Source organism: Hydra vulgaris, chromosome 02 (genome assembly GCF_038396675.1).
Source record: "Hydra vulgaris chromosome 02, alternate assembly HydraT2T_AEP".
Classification (NCBI taxonomy): Eukaryota; Metazoa; Cnidaria; class Hydrozoa; order Anthoathecata; family Hydridae; genus Hydra; species Hydra vulgaris.
Window position 1 is genome coordinate 67478059 of NC_088921.1, and position 8913 is coordinate 67486971.

The following is an 8913-nucleotide window of genomic DNA, read 5'->3' on the forward strand; positions in this document are numbered from 1 at the left end:
TGTTTGTTTGCTTGGATAAACAATGGTTGATTTTTTTTTAAGTCATCAATTGCTTCTCGTAATTATTTACTAAAAAAAATTTCAATTTCAATTTTTTAATATTCGGAAAAAAGAGTTGTAAAACAAAATGTATCTTAACCCTCCTATGATGTGTAACTGCGAACTAAAAAATAACTTAACTGTAACCCTCCTATGATGTGTAACTGCGAACTAAAAAATAACTTAACTGTAACCCTCCTATGATGTGTAACTGCGAACTAAAAAATAACTTAACTGTAACCCTCCTATGATGTGTAACTGCGAACTAAAAAATAACTTAACTGTAACCCTCCTATGATGTGTAACTGCGAACTAAAAAATAACTTAACTGTAACCCTCCTATGATGTGTAACTGCGAACTAAAAAATAACTTAACTGTAACCCTCCTATGATGTGTAACTGCGAACTAAAAAATAACTTAACTGTAACCCTCCTATGATGTGTAACTGCGAACTAAAAAATAACTTAACTGTAACCCTCCTATGATGTGTAACTGCGAACTAAAAAATTTTCACAGCCATTTCAGGACGCATTTCCAATGCTTCCTGAAATGGTTTTGAATGATTTGATTGATTTTATTGGTGAAGACTCCCTAGTTTTTTTTCAGCATATTAAATATAAATCGTAATTTTCTCGAGAAACTTGTTACAAAATGGAAATAAATAAAAAAAAGAAATCACATTTTTTGAAGAAAAAAGTTTTTTTTCTTCAAAAAAATGTGATTTCTAATTTATTGTAAACGACTCTGCTGAACCTGGAGTAAAGTCTTATAATGATTTTGTGAGACTGCAGAAAAATAAAAATAGGTTCCAGATCTTTATGCAAGTTGCGAAAAACAGAAATATGTTACGCAACCGAAAAAAAGGCACTTAGAATAGGGCTGCTATTGTCCCGGTCTTTTCGCAGGAGAACGCGATAAAAGTTTTAATTTTAATTAGTTTAGCGCTGGGCTCTCCTCCGTAAAAACCGGGACAATGGCAGCTCTAACTTAGAACCAATCAAATTGTACATTAAATTTTTACCGGATTGTCTATTTCTTCTAGTTTTGATTTAAAAGAGTTACAAATTGTAAACACATTAAATTTTTTTATACTGTACACACATTTGATCGTAAATATAACAGCTTTTTTGTTAAAATTTGAATTTACTTTATGTTTATTAATTTAACGTTAAAAATTTTGACTTGTTTTTTGACATGTTTAAGTCACAATTTATATTTGAATTTCAATTTATCATTATTAAAGTTTAAAATGATATAATTACAATATATTTTAAATCAGTCAAAAAATATTCTCAATAGACTCGGACTGATTCTTTTGGTGGACTTTAGACCAAACAAGTTTTATTGAGTTAGCTCTTAACAGAAGCAATATTTCACCGAACACAAAGGATTTAACTGATAAAAAAATTCTTAAGTTGTGGCAACCGCACTGGAAAAAAAAATTCTAAAGTAGAGGTGACCACACTCCCTTTTCCATCACCCCTCCCCAAATAACGTACCTGGTTCTTAAACTTATTTTTCCTACTCTCTTAATACAAAAAAAGCTTCTTCAAATCAGAATTAAGTAAAAATATATATCTGAGGTTGTCTGGAGATTAGTATACTAAAGATTGAAAAACTCAGGTTTTGCTCCTAAATGATATACTTAAATTTAAATCTGCTACAACTAAACATTATCCAATTAAGCTCAAATTTTGCCCAGTTCTAAATTAGAAGTGACCTCATCACAAAAAGAAATCAGGCTTGTTTATTCAGATATTTAAACATTATAGTTCCATTTGATGATATAAAAAGTTATTTTATACGTTTATATTTATATACAGTTGAATCCCGTTAACTCGGGCCCTGGATAAATCGGACTTTTACCGAGTCGGTAGTTTCAATTCTCTTTGAACATTCTCTATCAACTTACTGTAAAATCATCAGCTTCAGTCGTACCTTACGAATTTTCCCCCAAGAATTGTACCCTACGAGTAGTACAGTACGAGTTAGCGAATGGTCGGACTATTCGCTAACTCGTATTATTTCCCTTCGGCAAAAAACTTCGCTTAACTAGGACTTTTATTTTGAACTGCATATAAGTGCATATAATAAAAAAAACTTCCAATACTTCAATAAAAATTCCAAATTTATACGCTCAAAAATAAAATACTTTTGCGTCAAATATAATTAAACTTAGCTAAACATTTTCACGGAGATCTTTTTGATTCAGTTAAGCTTCGATTAAATTCTATTTGTTAATAACTATATCAGTAAAAATTCGAAAGTATTAAAATTAATTACCATTGCATCAAACGTAATTTGCAAACTAAACATTTTCACTGATATCTTCGGTTCGGTTATACTTCGATCAAGTTTTATTTACTAAAAATGTCGAAGGTTACTAAAAGAAAGCTATCAAGTAGAACTATAACAAAAAAATCCAAAATACTAAAAGAACTCGATAAAGGAGAATCATCTGTATATATATCAAAGAAATATGGTATTCTAAAGCAAAGATTGTCTGGATGGTCAAAAAAAAACAACACAATATATTCAGAAGTCGAAAAAAATTAAACTTCTGTGAAAAGAGTGCGGATGCGTGTGTACCTAGATGAGGATTTGGATAAAGCATGTTATATGTGGCTTTTAAACACCCGACACCAAAACATTCCGATGTCTGGAACCATTTTCAAAGTCAAAGCTTTGCATGTTGCAAAAGAACTTGGTTATGACAACTTTCAAGCATCCGATGGATGGTTAGATAGATGGAAAAAAAGAAACAATTTATAATTTAAAACAATATCAGGTGTTTTATCATTTTATTTTTTAATTGATATTTACTTTTTTTTTCTGTCATTTGTCTAAAAAATAATAATTAGTATGGAACTCGCATTTCTATTTCATCGTCCATAAACCAATAAATTTTAAATCCAATTCTTTTGTTTTAATTTGTTCAAAGTCATTACCTCGTTTTAGCTTATTACCACGCACTGCATGAAAAGCAAATAAACTCCTAAACCATAGCTAATAAACTTAATGCTGATTTTAAAGTTACTTTTCTTATTTTCCATAGGGAAAGTCAAGATGTTACTAATGAAATGACCACTCCTTGGAGGGAAACAACTTTGCCGACAATATTGTCTCGTTATAATTCGCGTGATATATTCAATGCAGATGAGTTCGGTTTGTTTTATAAAACACTTCCAAAAAAAAGTATGCATTTGAAAGGTGAGAAAATTAGTGGAGGGAGGAATTGCAAGATATGACTAACTGGCCTTGCTGCAGCTAACATGTGTGCAGAAAAACTTCCCATGTTACTTATTGGGAAATCAAAAAAAAACAACCATTGCTTTAAAGGAATTAGAAGCACTCCATGTCGTTAACGTGCGCAAAAAAAGAACTGGATGACCTCTGAACTGTTTGAGGAGTGGGTTTGAGAAAACGACAGAAAGTTTGCATTAGTAGGCCGTAAGGTAGCATTAGTTATTGATAATTGCACCACCCATTTAAATATGTAGAAACTTAAATCGGTCTCACTCTACTTTTTCCCCCCAAACACAACTTCATGTTTGCAGTCGATAAATCAAGGAGTCATTTGATCGTTGAAATGTAAGTACCAAACTAATTTAACTAACAAGATCGTAAATGCTATTGATAACGGAAAGCAAATGACTTCAATCTCAATACTTGATGCTATGAAAATGCTTGTTCAATCTTGGAATGAAGCTTCGGAAACCACTATTATTAACTTCTTCCGCAAAGCAGGAATAAGGAAGGAGTAGGAGAACCAGACAAAAATGAAGAATACTTCCCTGAATTAAAATATTTAATTAATCAGTTACGTCAAATGAGGATATTGCTCTTGAGGATTTCACTCACGAAGATATGTTAACAATTGATGATGACGTTTCTGTTATAGGAGGAGTTATGACAGATGAAGATATTGTTCAAGATATCATTGAGGTAGTTGAAGAAGAAATGCCAGAAGAAGAAGGAAATGAAACGTCGAATGAAACGGTGATAAAGCCAACGACTGAAGAAGTTCGTAAAGCAATTGATACCCTTGTTAATTTCCGATGTTTACTCAGAGTGGTGAAATTGGAAAAGTAGCTTTGAATGCTTCAAAACTGTTTGAAAAAGAATTGTGCAAGTCACTGAAACAAACATCAATTTCGGACTTTTTTTGTTTATAGTATATATTATATATACAAAAAAATATATATCACATAAGATTATATTGCTTTATATATATGTACATAATATTTATTTATCGAAGAACTTAGATAAGTCTCGAAATCTTACTATGTTGGACATTTTCAAAAAGTATATATATATATATATATATATATATATATATATATATATATATATATATATATATATATATATATATGTATATATATATATATATATATATATATATATATATATATATATATATATATATATATATATATATATAATTATTTTATAAACATCAATTTATACGAGTTTCTCTCAATACTAAATTTATTTATTTTTTTATTTTTTATTTTTATTAACGAAATTTTCGCTGGATTGTTGTGACCAGCGTCTTCAGCTTTAAAGTTTTTTTTTTTTTTTTTTTTTTTTTTTTTTATCTTAATTTTAAAACGGCAGTTTCATTTTATGTCAATGGGATGTTTTCATCTTTTTCTGACGTAAGTGCGCCATAACTGGTGTCCAAAGTTTTGTTGAAACATATTGACCCTCATCTAAATTGATACCGTTTTGTTGAGGGACACATTGGTGGTACTGTATTTCGAGTGCCTCACGAACTTTCCTATCAAACTCTTTAGCATCAACTTTTAGAGTTCTGCAACTGTCCCAGTTAATTTGTTGTGAACAATGTCTCATGTGTATAGCTAATACAGATTGTTCTGTTTTATTTCCTATTGTACTGTTTTTATGTTGTTGTTTTTTTTGTTGTTTTTTTTAATTTTGCCGTTTTTGTTACAATTAAATTCCGTAATATAATACAAGATACTCTTATTCTTTCAAAAATAATCCAGTTATAAAAAAAAAAAAAATCAAAGACAAAATAATAAGAGATAGTTATACAAAAATATATAAAAACGCGGGAAACTTGCAGAAGACCATTAAGTCTTATCATCAAGAACCGTTGTACTAGTTATGTTTTTACAATATTAAATTCCTATAATATTGTTAAAAACAAAACTTAATTAACTAAGGTAAATAGTGTTAACACCAAAAACATTCAATGTAAAAAGACAAGAACAAATAAAACAAACAGTCAAAGAAACAAAAACAAAACAAAGCAGTTTAAAAGAAATCATTAATAAGATTTTTATACTTTGAAATAAAATAATAAAAAAAAAACTCTTTTTTATTAGTTTTTGAAAGCAATTTATATTGTTTACATCTTGTAAATTACTATATTTTGCTAAGATTTTATTCCAGATATGCTTAGCACGATACGTAATTTTAAATTGTTCTTGTTTAGTTTTGCACAATGATTCAATTAAGCCTGTTGTGCGTAAAGTATACTTAATGTTAGGTTTTATTTCATAAAGATCATTAAAAATTGAGGGGCATTGTTGAAATTTACTTTTGTACTTGAGACATAAAATTTTATAAACGTTTATCTCGTATAACGTAAAGATGTTCATAATTTCGAACAGTGGTTTTGCATGTTCGTTTTTATTTTTAAAATTTATTATTCTTACGGCATGTTTTTGTTTTCGATAGAGTGCTTCAAGCTTGCTTTTAGATGTACTACACCACGCAATATTCGCGTAATTCAAGTAACTTTGTATAAAACTGAAACAGATTTGTTTTAGATGATGCTTATTAAGTAAATCCCGTGACTGATATAGAACGCCAATACTTTTTGATATTTTGCTTCCAATATAGGCAATATGTTTATTCCAGGTAATATTTTCGTCAATGAGAACACCAAGAAATTTTGTGACTCTTTCGCGACTAACTTCTGTGTTTTCAATAACTAGTTTTGGAAAAGAAATAGGAATTTTTTTTTTTTTTTTAAAGGGTGGAATAATGAGAACTTTGATTTACTTGAATTAATAGAAAGTTTATTTGCATTGAACCATAGTGAAATTTTATCTAACTAGTTGTTCATTTGTACAAAGAGTTGAGGTATATCTTTTCCTGAAATAAAAAAGTTACTGTCGTCAGCAAAAATTATTGTTGATATATTTGTCGCTCTCCAGAGATTATTCACGTATATTAGGAAAAGTAGAGGCCCAAGAATAGATCCTTGGGGCACTCAACAAGAAATTAAAGATGAATTTGTTAGTTTTTTATTTCCGTTATATATGGACTGTGTACGCTTACTCAGGTAATCTGCTATCCACCTGCAGGGTACGCCTCTTATGCCGTACATCATAAGCTTTTTTATCATTATTTTATGATCCACTGTGTCAAAGGCCTTAGAGAGGTCAATAAACACGCCTAAAGTAAATTCTCCGTTTGCAAAAGAGTTTTTTATTTCATTAATTAAGTGAAGTATTGCATGTTCAGTTGAAGTGCTTTTCTGGAATCCAAACTGTTTTGAATAGAATAAGTCATTACTTTTAAAAAATGCATATAACCTATTGAACATAATTCGCTCAAAAATCTTAGAAAAAATGGAAAGTATAGATATTGGTCTATAGTTTCCAATATCCATTTTATCGCCTGATTTATATATAGGTTTAACTTTTGCTGATTTAAGTATATCAGGAAAGATACCCTCATTCAGAGAACGTTTACAAATTTTAAATAAAGGCACTTTTAACTCATTAAAACAGTCAATGACAATGTTGCTGTTTATACCATCAATTCCAGATGACTTATTACGTTTCAAGCTTTTAAAAGCTGTTTCGTATTCTTTAAAGGTTAAATTCTCATTTTTAAATTGATTTTTATTGCACTGAAGGTATTCCTTAAATGATTTATTTACATTTCGAAGTTTTGCCGCAAGTTTAGGTCCTATATTCACAAAAAAATTGTTAAATTCATTTGCTATATTGTTTTCATTGTCAATAGTTTTATTTTTAATATGTAAGATTTTCGGAAAAGATTCATTGATTTTCGGTTTTCCAATTATTTCATTTAGTACTTGTCAAGTTTTCCTAGAACTTAGTTGACACTTTTCAAGTTGCTTTTTATAATAGTTTGATTTTGCAGTTCGTTTGACTTTCTCAAATAAAGTCCTATAGTTTTTATATTCTGCCTTGGTCTTTACGCACTTATTTTTTAAATATCTATCGTACAGTCGATGTTTTCGCTTCGAAGCTTTTTTTAAGCCTTTACTAAACCATGGCGAATTTAAGGTTTTAACTTTAATTTTTACTTCTTTCTCTGGGAAGTGTTTTTCATACAAGTTTGAAAAATTGTGATGGAAGTTATTAAACATGGAATTAGCATCATTGAGTGATTCTAATGGAGACCAGTCTATATTTCCTAGTTCATTTTAAAACGCTATTTGATTGTTTAATGATAGGAGGCGTTTAGTAAATGTGACTTTATTTTGTTTTTGTTTTTGTTTATTTGACGTATTAGCGGATATGAAAATTGGCATGTGATCTGAAATTGGTGTTTTAATTATTCCTTTTTTTAACGAGTTTTCAAATAAAAAGTTAGTTAATATATTGTCTATTAATGTTGCTGAATTTCTTGTTATTCTTGTTGGTTTGTTTATTAAAGGGATCACACCATATCGAAATAAATCATTGTAAAAGTTTTGACTTTCTATATCATTGTCATAATTTAGGGCGTTAATATTACAGTCACCTAATACTAACAGTTTTTTTTTTTCTAGAGAAACTTTTTGAATAATATTCTGTAGATGGTTTGAGAAATTTTCTGTGGACGCATTTGGCGGTTTGTAACAACAGGTAACTAAAATATTTTTGGTTTTATCATTAACTATTTCAATCGAAACAAATTCGCCCTTGCATTCAGATATGCACATGTCTTTTCGCATTTTAAACCGCAAGCTATTTTTGACGTAAATAACAACACCACCACCTCTTTTTTAGACTTTCTTTGTAAGTGAATTGCGTCATATTCTAGTAAGTCAAACCTACAACTTTCGCTAAATGCATCATCAGTTAGCCAAGTTTCACTTAAACAAATTATATTGAAAATAAAATTGCTTTCCTCTAAGAATATTTTAAAGTTTTCAAAATTTGCTTTAGCGCTTCTTATGTTAAGATGAAGAAGAGATAAGTTCTCAAAAGGTTCAATATCCGATAAATATTGCTTTATTTCGTCCGGAAATAAATACTGTGCTTCCGTATTCATTAATGAATAGTCATCAAATATAATTTTATCAGGATCGTGCTCATCGAGCGTGTTTAAATTATTTAATCTAAAAACAAGAAATGAACTATTTTCGAAGTAATTTTCGTTTTCAGTCATATTCGAAACCATTTTTAATTTTTTAATAAATATTATTTAAAATATTTAAAGTTTTTTTTTTTTATTGTTATTTTTTATTTCTCTCTTCCTTTAGAAAACTTATTTCTTTTATTCGTAAAAATATAAAATAGAGCACTTATGTATATAAAAAGATATACAAATATAAACTATAAAAAGATAGAAGATATTAAGAACATAAATTACTTTTCCTTTTGATTCCAATCCCGAATGATTAATTTATTGTACGATACGTAAGCGAATTTCCCCGCATGTCTTTCCACTTTCATTTTTTCTTTCAACTCCTTTCTTATTAGGTTTGTTTCTGCGCAAAAATCTTCATTAATGTAAATGTTTTTTCTTTTTAATGTTGATGACTTTCTTAAGATAGCAATTTTATCCTTAAAGTCTAATAGCTTTAAGACAATAGTTCTAGGTTTTTTATTGTTTCTCAGTCCAGTGCGATGTGCACGCTCAATTTTTATAATTTT